Source organism: Rattus norvegicus, chromosome 10 (genome assembly GCF_021556685.1).
Source record: "Rattus norvegicus strain SHRSP/BbbUtx chromosome 10, alternate assembly SHRSP_T2T, whole genome shotgun sequence".
NCBI classification, from domain to species: Eukaryota; Metazoa; Chordata; class Mammalia; order Rodentia; family Muridae; genus Rattus; species Rattus norvegicus.
The window spans coordinates 79553889-79573975 of record NC_141543.1 but is presented as its reverse complement, the minus strand read 5'-3'; the positions used below and the strand labels follow the sequence as shown (position 1 = coordinate 79573975).

The following is a 20087-nucleotide window of genomic DNA, read 5'->3' as shown; positions in this document are numbered from 1 at the left end:
CTCCCTTCTCAGCCCCAACAAGATAAATACATACAATAACACTAACACTGTTTTTGGGTGAGTCTTTTTTCCCCCTTACTTTGGGAAAGAAAAATCAACTGCTGACCTTAATATTAAACTGAAGGGAAGTTCATTGAGAAAGTAAAATATGAGAAAAATGAATGTCAAATTTAGCTGTACTGGGCTTGAAAGATTAACCATCGTAGTGTATATAAGAACAGAGGTGTGTGTGTGTGGGAGGGGGGTCAGGGTTGGTGGCTAGAGAGATTGCTCAGTGGTTAGAGACACATGCTGTTCTTGTAAGTAGACCCAGGTTCAATTCCCAGTACCCACCTGGCATATATATCCACTTTTAACTCCAGTTCCAGGGTCTCTGATGACCCTTTTTGGCCTCTGAGGGCACCTGCACTCATGTGGTACACAGACATACATACATACATGCAAGTAAAACACACATTAGAAAAAAGTCTTGGAGGCTGAAATGATACCTCGGTGGTTAAGAGCAGTGGTTACTCTTTCAGAGTATGCAGGTTTGCTGTCCAGGACCCATGTGACAACTCACAACCATCTATAACTCCAGTCCTAAGGGATGCGGGTACTCTCTGGCCCGTCTGGGCACTGCACGCACATAAGCAAAAATGTCCATGCAAACAAAATAATAGACAAATTATTTTTTTTTTTTTGGTTCTTTTTTTCGGAGCTGGGGACCGAACCCAGGGCCTTGTGCTTCCTAGGTAAGCGCTCTGCCACTGAGCTAAATCCCCAGCCCCGACAAATTATTTTTTTAAAGACTGATTTATTTATTTCATGTATGTGGGTACACTGTTACTGACTTCAGACACACCAGAAGAGGGCATCAGATCTCATTACAGATGGTCGTGAGCCACCATGTGGGTGCTGGGAATTGAACTCAGGACCTCTGGAAGAGCAGCCAGTGCTCTTAACCGCTGAGATAGCTCTCTAGCCCCAACCAACAAAGTTTTTAAAAAATTACTTAAAAGGAAAGATAGGGGGGCTGGGGATTTAGCTCAGTGGTAGAGCGCTTACCTAGGAAGCGCAAGGCCCTGGGTTCGGTCCCCAGCTCCGAAAAAAAGAACCAAAAAAAAAAAAAAAAGGAAAGATAGGTGGTGAAAGAGAGAGAGGTGAGAGGTAAGGAGAGAAAGGGAGAGAGACAGAGAGACAGAGAGACAAAGAAAAAAGAAAGGAAATGACCACGTGAGGAGAGGTAGACTACAAGAAGCAGGTGACCTGTTCGTTCTGGAGAACAAGAGCCAGCTGTGTAAACATCGTAGGCGGTGGGCACAGCTTGGGGAAGGGTTGCTCAAGTTTGTCATGTGTTCGTTCTCATGGAAAAGGAGCTTTCAGGGCAAGCTTGGGAATGTGGCAGAGCCATGAAGGGCTGCTGGATGGAGTTAAGAGGCTAGACCTGGGCAGATGAAGGTGAAGGCTGATGGGGAGGGATGTAAGGCAAGCCTTTGGTCTCAGAAGAGCTGGGGGAATGCCCAACGGGACCTTCATCCTAGAGTGAGGTGGGAGTCAGCTAACAGAACATCAAAGATGAGGCCGGAGCAAGCTAGTTTTATGTGGTGTTGCTAGAACAGCAGGTTACACACACTTCCGGGTTTGTTTTGATATATATGGTTGTTTTGCTTACATAAATGTCTGTGTATCATGTGTGTTCCTGGCGCCTGAGAAGGCCCAAAGAAGACATCGGATCTTGTGGAACTGCAGTTACAGATGGTTGTAAGCTGCCATGTGGGTGCTGGGAATCAAACCCAAATCCTCTGGAAGAGAGGGGTGCTCTTAACCACTGAGTCATCTCTTGTTTCTTTTTTTTTTTTTTTTGAGACAGGCTGTCATAGATCCTAGGCTGGCCTCAAACATTTTATATAGCCACGGATAATTTGAACTTTGGAACCTTCTTCCTCTGCCTCCTATGTGCTAGGATTATAGGTGTGCAGGGTCATGCTCAGTTTTATGCAGGGCTGCCTCAGGCATGCTGGGTGATCACCCCACCATCTGGGTTACAGTCTCAGCCCTGATTCTGAGCCAGGGTGTAACTATGTATCCCAGGCTGGCCTATTAGCATCTTCCTGCCTCAGCCTACCAAGTGCTGGGATGACAGGCGTGAATTGCCATCAAGTCCCGCTTGGCCTAAATACCCTTAAAGATCTTTTTGGAAAACAGAATCTCTCCTAAACAATGTGGCAGGGCTAAGGCTACAGACTTTCGAGAAGATCAGGAGGTTTCACGGATAGGAGAAAAAGGGGAGGAGGGGACGAGGGGACAAGGGCATTGCAGAGTCTAGCATTCGGGAAGGTGGGAGGCAGTTCTCCACCCTTCCTAATGCTGAGACTCTCTAATACAGTTCTTCATATCATGGTCACCTCAACCATAATGCTAAGCTTGTTGCTACCTCATAACTGTAATTTTGCTACTCTCGTGGATCCTAATGTAAATATCTGTGTTTTCTGATGGCCTTAGGTGACCCTTGGGAAAGGGTCCTCTGACCTCCCCCAAAATGGGTGGTAACCTACAGGGTGAGAATCATTGCTCTGACAAAGAGGCAACTGTCTTTGTGGGTCCATTTGCTGTAGGACCTCTGAGCAGAGCAAGCCTAAAGTCTATACTCTGTGGGTGGAAAATCTTCACATGGTGTCTGCAGGGGTGGCTGCTGGCACAGTTGAGGACAATTTCTACCTTGAGTTGTGGAAGCTAGGGTCTTCACTTCTCAGAGTCTCACGTCATTTTGTAACCATGTGAAACTTTCTCATTATTCCTAAGAGTTTGTTGAGAGCTTTCCTTCCTTCCTTCCTTCCTTCCTTCCTTCCTTCCTTCTTTCCTTCCTTCCTTCCTTCCTTCCTTCCTTCCTTCCTTCTTTCCTTCCTTCCTTCCCTCCTCCTCCCTCCCTTTCTTCCTCCCTCTTTTCTCTTTTCTTTCTTTTTTTTTTTTTAACTTTTTTTTTTCTGGAGCTGGGGACTGAACCCAGGGCCTTGGGCTTGCTAGGCAAGCACTCTACCTCTGAGCTAAATTCCCAACCTTCTTTTCTTTTCTATTCCTCTTTTCTTCTCTTTTCTCCTTTCTTTTTGACAAGGCTTCTCTGTGTATCCCTGACTATCCTGGAACTCATGTAGATCTTGCAGATCTCAAAGTCAGAGCTCTGCCTGCTTCTCCCTCCTGAGTACTGGGATTAAAGACTGCCTGGCCTAAACTAAGTTCTTTATGCTGAGCACTGCTGTCAGCCTTCCGAGGCTTCCTGAAAACTGACTACGTTGTAAATTTGAGGCTAGTTTGACCTACATGAGACTCTATCTCAGCCCCCCGGAACTGATTAGCTCTTCCTAGACTTTGCTGAAAGTATCTACCATCAACTTCAAAATATTCTGAGAGACTAAGGTGTGGGGGACAAAGAGCTACTTAACTTCTACTATTTCTTGCTTGGCTTTTTTTTTTTTTGAGACAGGATCCAATGTAAGTTGAGGCTAGCCTTGAACTTCTGATCTTTCAGCCTCTACACCTCCCTCCTCCAACTACCCTTTCAGGCAGGTAACCTACACACACACACACACACACACACACACACACACACCGTTTCTACTCTCAGCCTTCCTCTTTCCTCCTTTTCCTCCATCTCTTTCCGATCTCTTTCCATTCTTTTCTTCCTACCTTTCCCTTCTCCTCCTCCGTTTTCTCCTTCCTTCTATTTATTTTTGAACTCTGGGGTTTCAACCTAGGGCCATGTGCATACTGGACAAGCACTCTCTACCACTGAGCTATATCCCCAGCCAAAATGTTCTCGAGTCTTTAGTGGCTGCCAACATCACAAGACATCCACAGATACATACTTTATTTTTTTCAGCGCTGAAGATCTATCTCAGAGTCTCGCATATACCAGGCAAGTACTTTACTGAGCTAAACCCCTAATCCAATATAGACAGACTTTATGTATAAGTTAAATAAAAATTTTTAGAAGGTAACTTCCGTGTTACCCTAATTCCCTCATTTCCTAAGAAAGTAAAAGAATCTGTATCTTAGCGCTCCTATCCCTCAGGAAAGGGAGGGCCACAGCTGCTCACAGCGGGTGACGGATTCGTAATCTCATCAGTACCAGCTACTAAGACCTAAGAAGGCAATGAGGTTTCCTCTGCTTGGGCTTCTCCCGGTGAGCCCAGGCCAGCGGCTCTTACGCCAGGTTGTTGTTTCCTTACACGGTACAGAACCACACGTGCGTCTAGAAAGCTGTCCCATCTGGTTCTGCACTATACATTACAGAAACCTACCAGTCAGCCACAGCAGAACAAACAGGAAATGAAAAAATCCCTAGAAGCAGGCACAGGTTCTATTGGGGGCGGAGTTATGATTGTGTATGTTTTCCTTGCTGGGCAGTTTCTGGTCGAGGAGTATTTACCCTGGAGATTATCTGAAGGGATTAAAGCTGAGTGTTCCCCTCAGTAGATCTCACCCCGCGGTGCACCCGACTTATGTGTGGAACTCAGTGCAGGTTTGTCTCACCCTGTAACCCTCCGCGTCTGTGGTGAGAAATTCAAGCAGCCAGCCCCAACCCTCTCTTTCGTCTACTCTCCTTCCTTACCCTCCTCCATTTCCCCAGGTACCTGTGGTTGAACTAAAATTTCCTAAGTAGTTAAGAATGACCTTGAAATTCTTGCCCCCTTGCCTCTAGCTCTCAAGTGCTTGTATCACAGGTGTGTGTCACCACGCCCAGTGTATGGGGTGCTGGGGACTGACTCTGGACTTCCTGCACTCTAGGCGAACACCTACCAACTGAGTCTGTTCTGGTTTTCTGTTTTTGTTTTTGTGTTTTCAAGACAAGGACTCTCTGTGTAGCCCTGGCTGTCCTGGAACTCACTTTGTAGACCAGGCTAGCCTGGAACTCACAGAGATCCAGCTATCTCTGCCTCCTGAGTACTGGGATTAAAGGTGTGAGCCATTCCTTCTTTTTTTCTTTTTTTTTTTTTTCTTTTCTTTTTTTTTTTTTTTTTTCGGAGCTGGGGACCGAACCCAGGGCCTTGCGCTTGCTAGGCAAGCACTCTACCACTGAGCTAAATCCCCAACCCCGTTTTTTCTTTTTTGTTTTTTTGGTTCTTTTTTTCGGAGCTGGGGACCGAACCCAGGGCCTTGCGCTTCCTAGGTAAGCGCTCTACCACTGAGCTAAATCCCCAACCCCGTTTTTTCTTTTTAATAAGCCATTTTTTTTTTTCTCCCCACTCCTCTGTGCTGGGGAATCACATCAGTGCCTTGCACAGGCTAAGCAACCACTTTGAGCTGTCTCCCCAGCCCAACTAAACCATGTTTTCAATATGCCCTTGCCTGATTTTTTTTTTTTCTGACTTTGGTTTAAAAATAACTCTAAGAAACATTTAAAAAGGAAAACTAGTCATTCCAAATCAATTGTCCAAATACTAACATATTATTTCTGTGGCTCTTGACTACATGTAGAGACCTCTAAAATTTGACACTAAGCACTTTGATATTTTTAAAACTTTTCATGCAGCCATATAGTGCCAGCAGTTACCTGCTATTCCTGCAAGAGTATCTACGCGCACCGTAATTGAGCTGATCAGCCCCCTATTGGTGGGCCTTTGAGCTGTTGACTTTATTTTCCAGTTGCTGTAAAGAAAGACAGCAACAAGATGTTCAACATGAACGGATTGGGATTTTCTTTTGAATCAGTTCCCTTGGGCAGTTTTGTGGGAAGCCGGTTTATTGGGTCAAAGGATAAGAATTTTTTTTTTATGACTCTAGTTAATGATTACTAAATTGCTTCCCCAAAGAGTGAAGAGATCTACAGAGCGCCTGCTCCCTGACAGGATCCCTGAAGCTTCAAGCACCGGTGGCCATTACTACAGATCTAGCCCATTATCCCAGGTCAGATGCAAGACATGCTTCCACTTTATCAGTCACGTGACCTTACTGAGAAGGCAAGAGACCGCACATGTACCTTAAACCATGTCGAGATGTCTCATAATATCTAACATAGCATAAATGCCTTATAGTTAGTTGTTTCAGTACATTGGTTGGGGATATAGTGAATAACAAGAAAACAGTCCATACAGGTTCAGAATAGATTTTTTTTTTTTTTTTTTGGTGACAGGGTCTCACTATGTACCTCTGGCTGTTCTAGGACTCCCTATGTAGATCAGGCTAGCCTTTTTTTTTTTTTTTTTTTTTTTTTGGTTCTTTTTTTCGGAGCTGGGGACCGAACAGGCTAGCCTTAAATAACAAGAAAAAAGTTTGTAGAGGTTCAGAATAGATAATTTGTGTGTGTGTGTGTGTGTGTGTGTGTGTGTGTGTGTGTGTGTGAGAGAGAGAGAGAGAGAGAGAGAGAGAGAGAGAGAGAGGGTCTCATTATGTACCCCTGGTTGGTCTAGGACTCCCTATGTAGATCAGGCTAGCCTTAAATTCATAGAGACCTGTATGCTTTTCCTTCAGAGTGCTGGGATCAAAGATGTGTATCACTATCCCAGGCCTGAGTTAATCTTGATGTGTAGCCCAGCCTGGCTTTGAGTTTTACGGTCCTTTTCTCTGCTTCAGTTGCCCAAGTGCTGGGATTCCAAATGTGCACTTTCTGAGAATTGTCTATCCTCAGTGGATTAGAACTGTGAATGTGAACCCTTGGGAAAGATGAAGGGTCAATTGTATGCATGTCGCCTGCTTTTCTCCATTATATTGGAACTCAAGGCACCCATCAGCTGTAATGTGTTTACAAACCCATACTTGTTTTGGGTTTTCTTCCTCTACATTCATACACAATGTGTTATAGGTTTTTAAAGACGTTATATGAATGTGGCTAGAATGATGGCTCAGTGGGTAAAGCGCTTGCTCCATAAACATGAGGACCTGAGTGCAGAATTCCCTGCATGGCATGGAGGCACACATCTGTAAAGCCAGCACTAAGTCGCAGAGAAAGGTCAGTCCTAGGGGCTTGGGACCAGTCAGCTAGCTGAAAAAGAAGCTCCAGTTCCAGTGAGAGAACCCATGTAAAATAAATGGATGGGGGCTGGGGATTTAGCTCAGTGGTAGAGCGCTTACCTAGGAAGCGCAAGGCCCTGGGTTCGGTCCCCAGTTCTGAAAAAAAAAGAACCAAAAAAAAAAAAATAATAAGTGGATAGATCGATCAATCGATCAATCTATTGATCAATAGTCTAGAGGCCCATCAAGATAGCCTAGTTGGTAAAGGCACTCATTGAACAGGCCTGACGACCTGGTTTTGATCCTTAGAACCCACCTAAAGGTGGAAGTAGGAAACAAATTCCATAAAATTGTCCTCTGACCTCCTCGTAGATATGGTAGTACAAGGAAGCGTTTTCGACCTGGAAAGGCCAGTCAGGAGTGGATCCGATGCAATCACACAAGGGTCTTTATTCATGAGCTCGAGCTTGGATTTAATTCACCCAGGTCTACACAGCCAGATCATCTCTCCCAAATAATATCTCCCACTTATAATGTTTCCAAATGTACAGACACTATGAGAACCTGGTTGGTCACAGTGTGTGTGGGCGTGTGTGTGTGCATGTGTGTGGGTGGGTTTGAGCGTGCATGTGTGTCTTCTCTAGGCAGATCTACAACCAGTTCCATGAGGAGGCACTTTCTAATGTGACAGTTTGTGTATATTTACTCCAATACATTTCGCCTGCCTTCCTTTCTTCCTTCTTTTTTTTTTCTCTTTTTTTCGGAGCTGGGGACCGAACCCAGGGCCTTGTGCTTGCTAGGCAAGCGCTCTACCACTGAGCTAAATCCCCAACCCCTCTTCCTTCTTTCTTTTACAGTTTTAATATGTTGCCCTAGCTGACTTCAAACTACCCATGTTGCCAAATTCAAGAATGACTTTGAATTTCTGGGTTGTTTTTGTGTGTGTGTGTGTGTGTGTGTGTGTGTGTGTGTGTGTGTGTGTGTGTGTTGTTGTTTGTTTTGTTTTGTTTGTTTGTTTGTTTTTCTTTTTTTCGGAGCTGGGGACCGAACCCAGGGCCTCGTGCTTGCTCTACCACTGAGCTAAATCCCCAACCCCTGTTTGTTTGTTTGTTTTTTGAGACAAGGTTTCACTGAGTAGCCCTGACTGCCATGGAACTTCCTGTCAATCAGGTTGGCTTCTCATTCACAGAAGGCTCTGCTTGCCAGTGCTGAGATTAATGAATGGCATGCGTCACTATTACCTGGTTATCCTTGAACTTCTTTTTTTTTTTTTTTTTTTTTATTTTATTTATTATATATATAAGTACACTGTAGCTGTCTTCAGATACACCAGAAGGGGGCATCAAATCTCTTTACAGATGGTTGTGAGCCACCATGTGGTTGCTGGGAATTGAACTCATGACCTCTGGAAGAGCAGTCGGGTGCTCTTAACCGCTGAGCCATCTCTCCAGCCCATCCTTGAACTTCTTATCCTCTGGTCTCCACCAATGCTGACCATAGTCCTGTGCTATCACACCCAGTTTGTGCAACGCTGGGGATCAAATCTAGGGCTTTGTGTGTAACAGGCAGGCATTCTATCAGCTGAGCAAAGCCCAGTCCCAGATATCTGCCATGCTTTAGAATGAGGAGAGCCAGAAAATAGACCTGGAGAGATGGCAGGGCAAAATGTGGAGGCTGACGACGATGGAAATTAGGTTGCAAGGTGCCAGCTACAATATAGTATGCCTCACTCCTCCTGGGAACAGGACACGTTGGCCATCTCACCCACAGGGAAGCTCGGGTTTCCCTGAGTTAATTCTGGATTGCTGTGCTGCAGTGGTATATGGAATAGCTATGCAAACTACCCGGATATACTTAGATGGACACATCTAAGCAGCTGCACACTGGCATCCAGCAAGTTTAGGTAGCTTCTGGGAGGGTCCTAACTGTCCTCTCTCAGAATATCTCTCAGGAATCCAATGAAGTAGCTAACAGGCTCTCAGAACATGTTTGCTTTTCGACCGGTGTGAGCTTTGTTATCGTGGAAGGCTTATGTTAGTTTTAGGTAGACTCCCTCCTGCTAAGAGTGGTATAGATTTTCTCATGCTCCAGTTCCAAGCAGAAATACCCAGTGGAAGAAGCTGGGAAGAGTGGAGCAGTGGGGCTCTGGGAAGTGACCCATCTTACCCAGACCAGCTACAAACAGAACAGAAGAGGAACTGAAACTGGGAGAGGTGCCCAAGTAGTTAGTGGTTATAACTGGTCTGACCTAGGACTATCGAAGGCCCCTTCATCAAAGCCATATGCAAAAGGGCCCTGCCCTGTAGGCCAAAGCTGAGGCAGGTAACAGTTCTTGTTCACCACTTAGTGGCATCAGGTTTCCTCTGATGAATTGGTCTCCAGGGGCTTAGGAGAAAAGGGCACTGCATTAGTTTATGAAGGCTACAGCAGCTGAGTTCAGTATGACAACTGACTTGTTCAAAACAACAGAAATGTAACTGTCTCACACTTCTGAAGTCTAAAATCATTGTGTGACTGTGGACAGCTATAGAGTAATGAAATGGTGCCTGGTCTGTTCTGAGCTTCTGATGGTTTCCTGGCAGTCTTTGGCATTCCTCTGTCCCACCATTTTTTTCTTCCTAAGGCTGGAGATCAGACTTGAGGGCCTTGTATGTGCTAGGCAAACACTCTACCACCAAGCTGGCCCAGCCCTTCTTTGGCTCTCCATCCTCACAGGATAGTCTCTCTGTCTGACTTTGTGACTCTACTTATAAGGCTATTAGCCACACCAAGGGGGACTGAATTAGGATTTCTTTCTGAAACAGTAGTTCTCAACCTGTGGGTAACAATCCCTGGGGATATCACATATCAGATCTCTTGCATATCAGGTATTTACATTAGGTATTTATGGTGTGTGTGTGTGTGTGTGTAGGGCTGGTCATCACAACATGAGGAATGCTATTAACAGGTTGTAGCATTAGGAAGGTTGAGAACCACTGTCTTATAAAAACCCTAGTCCTATTGGAGTAGAGTCAAGACCTGCACTCAGCACCCACAACAGCCTGAAAATCAGGACACCCTTGGAGATAAAATTGTTTAAGTGTATCTTTTTTAGAGGACACAATTTCCCCTATAACAGATGCATTTCTGTGTGTAAAATTGCCCCTGGAGGCCCTAGGTCTCTATTTGCAGTAAAGCCAGCCACTTAGTCAATGGGTTCTGAGTCAGAAAGTTTGGGTTGAAATCTTGATTTTGTTGCTGTGTGTGTGTATGACTAAGGGATGTGAGACAGGAAGACATTATAACAAGAGCGTTTGAGCTTGGAGGATTAGGACAAAGAGCTTTGCTTCATGCTAGGGATTAAGTGTTGGGGAGTTCTAGTTACTCATGTGCAGTTAGTTGTTCCCCAGCTCTTCTCATTGCCTTTTCTAGGAGTATTGGTTGCAGACACACGGGCCTGAGGCATAACCAAGTGCATTTTCTTTGTGAGGGAATTTGATGTAGCTCGGAGAGTGGGAGGGGCTCCTTTTTGTATACACATAAAGGAGACGGTTTATATTTACCATCCCTTGGAATACCTTTGTGGACTCTTCCAACAGAAATGGGAGGACATTTCTCAGAGACATGTCCTTGAGACTGGAGGGACTGCTAAGAGAAGACAGAACTTCACAAGGAGCAAGAGATGTAGCTTAGGGACTGGGGATTTAGCTCAGTGGTAGAGCGCTTGCCTAGGAAGCGCAAGGGCCTGGGTTCGATCCCCAGCTCCGGAAAAAAAGAACCAAAAAAAAAAAAAAAAAAAAAAAAAAAAAGAAAAGAAAAAGAAATTCTAGGGGCTGGGGATTTAGCTCAGTGGCAGAGCGCTTGCCTAGGAAGCGCAAGGCCCTGGGTTCGGTCCCCAGCTCCGGAAAAAAGAACCAAAAAAAAAAAAAAAGAGATGTAGCTTAGTCAGTAGAGTGCTGGTCTACCTGCCAGGGGCTCTGGGTTTGATTCCCCAGCCAAGGCCACATAAACCAGGGTTGTCATGCACTTCTGTGACACCAGCACTCCAGAGGTAGAAATGTCAGGGGGAAGAAAAAAGGGGAGGAGAAAGAGGAGAAGGAAGAAGAGAAAGAAAAGGAAGAAGAGGAGAAGAAAGAAGGAAAAGGAGGAAGGGGAGGAAGAGGAAGAGGAAACTTTTAGGATTTGGTTATTTTCTTCCAAGTGGGTCCTGGAAATTGAACTCAGGTCTTCCTGCTTTGCCTTTACCCTCTGAGCCATCTCATCCCACCCACACACCTAGTTTTTAACTTGGGTGATGAGGATCTGAACTCAGGTCTTCACGCCTGTATAGCCTTACTGCTTGAAGCTATCTCTCCTATTTTTATCCCCCGTTCCACTCTCTGCTTTTTTTCCTCTTCTTAAAAATATCCCCCCTATGGGGTTGGGGATTTAGCTCAGTGGTAGAGCGCTTGCCTAGAAAGCGCAAGGCCCTGGGTTCGGTCCCCAGCTCCAAAAAAAAGAAAAAAAAATATCCCCCCTTTGAGCCAGGCCCGGCTACACAGAGCTGTAATCATAGAGCTAAGAAGACCAACATAAAAGAATCACAACTCAGAGGCCAGTCTGAGTTACCAGTAAAAAACCTACATGGAGCAAAGCAAAATTAAAAGAGCCTCAGATATGTGTGGAAGTGTGGTGTGTATTCCCCCTTTACACAATTTTTACATATGTGTATTCCCTACCCATTCTCCTTTGATCTCCAGACTTGCATATCCAACTCAGTTGCTATTTGAAAACCAAAACAAACCAAAACAAAACAACCAAAACAAAGTTAATGGGCCCCAAATAAACCAAATGCTGCTCGTTCACCAGCGCTCCCCATTCCTTAACCAACACAACAGGAGTGAGCCTCCCTCTACCTCTTTTTTTTTTTCTTTTCTTTTTTTCGGAGCTGGGGACCAAACCCAGGGCTAGGCAAGTGCTCTACCACTGAGCTAAATCCCCAACCCCCTCCCTCTACCTCTTACACCCCAGAGTCACTGAGCAATGATGGGCCATTAGTTCAGGCCAGTATCTCATCTCCAATGACAATGAGGTTTCTTGTTTGTTCCCTTCTGCCACGGTCAGTCACTAATCCACTATTATTTACAGAACAGGTATTATTGGACTTAAGTTTGACCGGCTGGGTGGTGGTGGAGAGAAGGCTTCATGGCAAGGGCACCATCAAATGTTCCAGAGGACCAGAATTCGGTTCCCAGCCTCCACATGGAGGCTTTAAACTGCTCTGTAACTCTAGTTCCACAGGATCCAACATCCTCTTCTGGCTTTCCCAAGCACCAGGCACTCGAGTGGTGAATGAATGTCTGTGTGTAGTCAACACTCATACGCATAAAAATAATCTTTAAAAACAATTTGGGGGGTTTACTTTGAGATAGGATCTCAACTTGGGTAGCCTGGGGTGACTTGAAATTGTGGTAATCTTCTTCCCTCAGCTTCCCAAGTGCTGCCTCAGGAAATAAATGAGTGAAACAGTAGATACATGAAATTATATTTACCACTCAGTAAGCATACAGTCTCCTTTTAAAACATAAATTCACATTTAATCACCAGTGAAGATTTTCCCAAGTAATGGTTCGTTCGTGGTATGGCATCTTTTCTATATTTTGTACAAAAATATGCGTTGAAAGTGCTATGTAATGCTAACACTCCGGGGAGGTGAAGGCAGGAGGATCAGGAGTTCAAGGTCAGCTTCGAACTTGACAGTTTGAGAGTTTGAGGCCGGTGTAGGTTACATGAGACACAATCTCAGAATATCAAAATAAACAAGAAACTAAAGTGCCTAGGTTTTAAGGATCAGAGCAGGGCTGGTTAGCAAGTGGAACCTCCTTCCTATCCAATTGTCTGATGATAGTTTTATTTTCTCATGTTGTTGGGAGGAGGCAGTGACTCATGGTGACCACTTCTTCGAAGGCAAACTTTGCAAAAACTCAAATCATTTAGAGAAAAGTCCTATCGACATCACTAAAGCTGCAAAAATGAGAAAGCAACTTGCCCTCGAGGGCTACACATTATCCATATTACTGATCAATTAATGGCCACCTAATATACTCGAAATGCTACGTTATACTAGCAAAGTTACGGGACAGCTCAATTCCTAGGTAAGAGGAACAATGTAACCTCGTCTCTCACCAGCCGCTCCTGCCTTTTCCATGGGACGCACCATCCCAAGGCAGGAACCTGCCTGATACCTCTCCGTCCCGGAGAAGAAGAGCTCTCAAGCGAGCCAAGTTCATTGTGCCTAGCGCTCAGACACGGGTAACCCACCCCAGCCCTTGTGGGACGTAGGATCATCTCCCACGCCTGCCGTGACTATAGTTACTCTCGCGAGAGCGCCAGCAAGGCGGGCCCGAGCGGCGCCGGGATATCAGCGGAGCGCTCCAGACCGCGCCCCTCTTGGCGCAGATGGGAGAGAGGCGCGCGCAAGTCGGGGGAGGGAGCGGCTGGTGGCGCGCACGCGCAGGAGAGCGAGCGGGCGAGGGGGGCACGCCAGGGGGCCGAGGGCGAGGGGCGGGGCCTTGCGTCGCGCCGCGGGCACGTCGTTGCGCGTCCTCAGTATTTAATGTCTCTGTGTTCGCCCGGCCTGGGCTAGCACGTGGGGGAGCGGCCGAAGCGCCTTGCAGCGCTGCGGGGCAGGGCCGCTGGGCTAGGTGGGGGGCCCGGGGGCGGTGGCGGGAGGACTGTGCGCCTAGACGGTCGCCCCGGAGCAGGTAAGTGACGGCTGGCGCGGGCATCCTCCTGCCGGGCCCGGAGGGAGAACGAGTTGGGGTGATGGGGAGCCTGGGGTGCAGGTGCAGAGGGCGACGCGTGCGTCAGGTACTCCGGCGACGGAGAGTCCTGTGCACGGCGCCTGCTGTCAAGCGGTCCGGTATGAGCCTTGGTGACCCGCGCGCCCCCCCTGCTCCTTCCCTGTCCGGCGATTTGCCCGCGGGCTGCTACTGACAGATCGCGTGCGCTGAGCCTGGGGCGCTGCTTTGAGCCGCTGCTTTCCCCTCCCATCCCCCTCATGTCACTGGCCTCTGGGATGGAGATGAGGGCGCAATTCCCCGGGCGCTTCGGTGAGCCTCAACTTTCCCGGTGCCGGCTCACCCTTCTGGGTAGCGAGCCCGAGCGCGTCCCACCCAAGGTCGTCCAGCCTCGCTAGCGTTTACTTTTCAAAGGTCGTGTGTACCCAGTTTGAGCATGGAGAGGAGGCAGCGGGGCTGTCTCTGCCCAGGACCCGGTGCCCAAGGCGGGAGAGGAGGTCCTTGGGAACCCCTGTACTTCCTAACTTCCTAACTGCTGGGCCCAGTTCACTCGCTCTGGGTTTGCCCGGCAGTGGCACAATTCCTGGATTCAGTGCCGCGAATTATTGGAGGACTGTTGCAGCGGGGAGAACGGGATGCGAGACAGGTCCCAAACCTTTTGGCGGTGAAGGGACCATAAGACCAATTAGGACCGGAGGTCGAGGGCTTGGGTGTCCGAAAGGGGATTAGAGTTTGTGGCCCCATAAGCGCGTCCCAAAAGGTGGAAGACCTCTAGCTAGAGGTGTCCGCTGACCTCTGGCGGGGGTGGGGAGGTCCAGGGTCACGTGTCGCCTTCCACCTTTCTTCCCGCCCCAGGACAGTGATCTGGAGGGACTTTGCAAGGGGTCATGGGGGGGGGGACGACTTTGCCACGATTGTAGGTAAAAACCTGCGTGTAGAGAAGCCTCCGTACGCGTCAAGGAGCCTACATTCTGGTGTCAACTACTCCCTTGTCCTATCTTTTCCTGTTTCCTCTCTGCGGGTGGGAAGGTGCTAATAGTATTGGGCTGTGCAGAAGAGACTTCCGAGAAACCCTGTGTTAACCCGGACCTTTCTTCTCTGAGAAATGCCTCGAGCGACTAGTACCTTTCTACCCTTGGGCTGTGCTTAACACAAACCCGGTGGACTTCGCTCCAGGTGCGAGTGGAGGCTCCTCAAACCGGTAAGGTAGGGTGTATGTGTAGGGCAATTAGTGAGGTTAAACTGCCTATCTTTCTTTCCACTACTGAAGTTGAGGCTGCTTGGGGTTTAAATGTAACGCCTGCAGTGAAATCGGGGTTGCCGCACCTAGTGTAACCTTCTCTGTCGATTTGCTATTGCTTCCGGAAACCAATAATCAGACGCGCTTCTCTAAGTGCGAAATCCTTCCCCAATTAGTAACCTTGGGGTTTTTGGTTTTGTTTTAAACGCTTTAGAAAATCGAGGCTTAGATCCTTAGGGGTTCCTACCCGTTTCTCTCTTAAAGCCACAAAGCATCTATAAACTCGATGAAGGAGTCGCTCTCGAGTCAGAGTCTTCTCTGATTGGCATTTAAATGGCTCACCTTCAGATTATTTAGGAGTCTTGCAGAGCCCAAGGGTTAGGTTTTTGACAGCTTTTTGCTGTTGAGCTTTCTTTTACTTCTAACCTGTTTTGTAGGTTCTGGGTAATTCCTGGGTGTCGTCTTGTGAATGGCCTTGGGTTAGAGGACATTCTCCTACCCTATGGGCGTGTGTGCAAATCACTAAAGCTTCCGGTCAGTTTGCTAAATCAGAAGGCTTTGTTCTGTAGAGGGGGCCGGTGGGTGAGACCTGATGGAAATCTAGTGAGTTTGTCTACCCGGGGTTCTCCCATCTCCCAGATAATTGTAGGAGTCTCATTCTCACTTGACCACTGCAGGGTGACAGCAAAGATACACAGGTATCAGTTGTACGACGCCTGCTCAGATGCTGAAGGCAGTGTGTCAGGTTTGCAGAGCCTCAGTACTTTAAAGCAATCTGTCTTTGCTACCTTACCAGGTACCCAGATTATTTGTGGAGCTGGCCATAGCTAGTTTGCGGAATAAGGTAGTTTTAGCTTCCGGTTTTCCTTTTCTCATCCTAAACATGGATGGAGATTGGGACTATCCCTGGTATAGGGTAGGCACTTAAGTATGGCGTCCCTCACTCCCAAGGAATCCCTGTCAAATGTCTCTCGGTCATTTGATTAAATATAAAAGCACTCCCTCCCCTAGCCTCTGACCTAGTAACTTGGTTAGAAGGAAAAGGAAGACAAATTGGTTTACCCGCACTTTGCCACCTAGCCTCCTGGGTCAGCATGTCTTGATCGCACCGGCATTTTAAGGCATCGGAGCTCATGTGCCCGGGGAGCTGCCCTGTTTTCCCTGGCTACTCCTTCCTAATGTTCCTTGTGAGTTTGACATGCCTGGACCTCTCTGCGGCTCAGTTTTCTTTCCTGTCTGTAGGAAGTTTGTATCTGGCGTTTTTCTTTGAATAGTAATCCTAGGAACTTTATTATGGGGAGATGCCTGGGTTCTGTGGGCTCCATGTGCCATGGATATCATAATGTTTGAGAGTTACTAATCTCTACAGTGGGGTGTGTTAAGTCCTAAATCTGGCTTCATAGGGCAAATTCTGTTTCTCCTTCCTGGTGTAGTCAGTCTCTCTCAAGCACTTGGGATTGGACATAGGCTTATGCATGGTAAGTTCTGGACAGTTGACCTTTAGGTCCAGAGTGCCCCTCCCCCCTTTTGAGACAGGAGTCAGGCTATGTAAATGAGGCCAGCCTAAACTTGCAGCCCTCCTGTCCACCCTTCCAAGTGCTGGGATTTCGAGCACACACCATCCTTGCTAACCTTCTTGTCATTGACTTTGTTGTCCTCTTCCAGATGGTGCATGACATTGGGGAGGGTATGGAGGAGTGTTGCTGCCATGCCGGGACAATTTGAGGTTTTTTTTGGGTTCAGCAACATCATTCTGTCCAAGCCCTTGCTGTTCGGATGCTCCTACAGTTCATGTTAATAAGCATTCTGTTCCCTGTGGCTTGTGTTACTTAGCTTTGTCATTGAGGCCCAGAGAAGCAAAGCAAAGCAAGGGGGTTAGTTCTAGAGGAAGGAGAAGCCTGCAGTGCTCAGGACAGAGGAGGCCTGTTACTGCTGGCCTTAACTCTAAAGAGGTCAGGGCTTGCTGTGTCTCTCCAACCTCCTGCCAGCTGATTGGCCATCCAGGGTCTGTTTTTTTTTGTTTTTTTTTGTTTTTTTTTTTTTTTTTCAATTGGTAAAGGAGAGTTGGTGAACTGAAGGTGTTCAAAGTGTTCTGATTGGAGAGCAGGTCAAGGCTTGGGCTTATACCTGTAAAGAATTCTGACTCTGCTCTGGGACTCAGGGCAAGCTACCTGGTGGGGCTGCTGGAGGAATATGGTTGCCTGCCACCCTGGGGAGTCAACATTTCATTACCATAAGGAGTTTGGATTGTGTGAGTCTAGAATATTCTTTGTCCTACTCTAAAACCTTAATGGCCTCAACCTGTGAATGTCTGAAAAGCACTGTGTGTTTGGGTTTTATTCATTTGTAGTTCACAAACAGAACTACCCTTTGGTCACTAGAGGTTCTCTTTCCATGGCATGCTAAGAAAGAAGCAAGTTCTGGTCTACAGCGAGGAGGGGGATGAGAGGGATGGGTTTCTAGGAAATAGGCTGAGGAATGAACTTACTGAGAGGTCTGGGGGACCCGAGTATGAAGTGGAGCAGCCAGAGCTGAGCCTCTCGGTTGAGCCACCTTGGTTTGAGAACTTACCTGGGGTCTGTGTTCATTGTTTTTGGTCTGCCTATGTCATATCACCAGACCCGATAGCTTCCAAAGGACCTCAGTATGATACCTCTCTGTTAAACCAGTGTGACTTTTCATTCTGTGTCAGTAATTTTTTTTTTTTTGAGGCAGGGTCTGCTTGTGTATCTTAGGCATGTACGATATACCGCCAGGTGACCTCAGGTCATTCTGTCAGAACCTTGCAAGTGCTGGGGTTACAGACATGAGCTACTGTGTCCCATTTCCCAGCAGCCTGTCTTAATGTTAGGAGGTGTCCTTTACAGAAGGCAGTGGGACAAGGGTGTCACGGTGTAGATCCCGTAATGTTGGTGTAGCCTGTGGAGAGTGGACATTATTTATAGATGATCCTTTTCATCCATGTTGTGTGACAGAACTTTTCCTGGTGAGATGCAACACACAGTCTACTCACCCCCGATAGGGATCACATGACAGACCCATGTGTATACCACCCAAGCATGGGTGACAGCTCACAGAGCTGGGAACTTGGAGCACACTGCACATCCTACAGGCAGCTCAGCAGGTTGGAGAGTGTCCTTTCCAAGTGACTCTCTGGTCTAAACCTCTTCCAGGCAGCATGGCTTCTGCTTCTAGGCAGCTGTTCTGGTCTTTGTGTCTTTGCAGCTCCCTTCTTTGTAGCTCAGCTTACCCCCTCCCCCCTCTGAAAAGGACTCTCAGCTTTTATAGTTTACTCTGGCAGGAGGAGCCTAGTGAATCTGTTCGGTTTCAGGATGTTCTTAGCTAATTTTAGTAGTTTACCTTCTTGTTTAAATAGCTCCCCTGCAGGATGGAATGTTTTAATTTGGGAAAAAGCTGTTAATACAACAATCTGGTCCTGGGTCTGCTTTGTTTGGCCCTTGCAGAAGTAGCCTTGAACTTGGTGCTGCAGCCTACATTTGATGAGCACCTATTATACTCTACATTAATTTATTGATTGAAATGGGGTCTTACTGTGTTGTCATGGCAGGTTCCAGGCTCCTGGGCTCAAGGATCCTCCCTCAGCTTCCCCAGTACCTAAGACTACAGGTACATGCCACTGTATCTACCTAGCTGGGGTTTTGTTTGTTTTGGGGGTTTGTTTGTTTATTTTAGTACACTGAAGCGGTCTTCACACACACCAGAAGAGGGCATTGGATCCCATTACAGATGGTTGTGAGCCACCATGTGGTTGCTGGGAATTGAACTCAGGACCTCTGGAAGAGCAGTCAGTGCTCCTAACCTCTGAACCATCTCTCCACCCCCTGGCTGTTTTGTTTTTTAAACAACACTGGTTTTATGCTTTTGTCTCTAGTTGAAACTGAGACCCCAAATAAGATAAATAAGGTGACTCCCAGAACACTGGACGGGTTGGGCTGCCTTTGGATCTGGGATGATGTATCCTTTCCTTCCCCACATACTGGCCTTTTCCCGAGACAGCTACTTACTGCTCCTTTATCACCCCCTTCCCTCATCTACAATGCGAAATTGATGTTTTCAAGAATTTTTTTAAATATTTATTTAATGTATATCAGTACACTAGACAGACACACCAGAAGAGGGCATCTGATCCCATTACAGATGGTTGTGAGCCACCATGTGGTTGCTGGGAATTGAACTGTCATGATCAGGGAAATGCACCTTTGAAACACACAAGTAATTACTGAATGAGAAAGCCTCAGGGCTGGGAAACTGAGCAGGGTGCAAGACAACCTTGAAGTCACTCATTCCTTGGCTAATAATAACATTGCCTGTCAGACCTCACATGGAGGTCATGAGACCATTCTCTGGCCCTCAACAGGCTGTTAGCCAAGAGAGGAGGAGACTACAAAAGATCTGTCCAGGCAGCCCCCAGGCCCTTCTCTTCTCTAGCCTTGGTCTGGCTGTGCCTTCCTGAGGATGAGCGCACACTCCATTTGGAGGCGGCTCTTAGCTCTGGTCTGCTGTCCATCTCTTCCTTGTCACTTTAGCAGAGACCAGGCAGTGACTCCAGCTTGTCCAGCCGCCATGGAGAGAGACCAGCTCTTGAGGATAACCTCCCAGCTTTGTCCTTTGGCTTTGGTGTCACCCACTCCACCAAGCTTGTGATTATTTTTAGCAGGTGGCATCCTTCAGGAGAGTCAAGTGCATGTGACTGCAAGTGTCCAGGACAGGTCCTTTCGGGGGCCACTGCTAACTAACCAGGGGAAGGAAGCAACCAATGCTACCTTAGAAACTGCTGTAGCTGCTTCTGCTCAAGAAGTCTCCGAGGTTGCCTTTTCTATTCTGGGTTTGGGCCAGGGCCAGGCAGGCATGTGACTGAGACCAGCAGAATGCTAGGGAGATGGACCAGGTACTATATCCTAGGAAGCGAAGACTCCTTGGTACCCCATTGTTACCCCATTAGCTAATTTTCCGGAAAAACATTCTCCTCCATTCCCCATCACCCCCCCCCCCCCCCGCCTTTTTGGTGAAGTTGCCCAAACCTAAGGACTGGCCACAGAGTAGCACAAAAGGTATGAAATTGTGTTGACTGGCAGTCCAATAACTGGTGCCTTCTGGCATTCATCAAAATACAAACACAGGAGGGGGCAAAGTGGCTC

At 47.2% G+C, this 20087-nt stretch overlaps 1 protein-coding gene across 4 annotated transcripts in view; it reads left to right on the top strand.

Annotated features, from left to right (window-relative positions):
• Positions 1 to 13496: 13496 nt before the first annotated feature.
• Akap1 (A-kinase anchoring protein 1) overlaps positions 13497 to 20087 on the top strand; it is a 33141-nt gene continuing 26550 nt past the window's right edge. For 2 of the 4 annotated variants that reach the window (XR_015630133.1, XM_087569308.1), the window contains exon 1: positions 13529 to 13652. The gene's annotated coding sequence lies outside the window, so the exon portion shown is untranslated. 4 annotated transcript variants of the gene reach the window in all.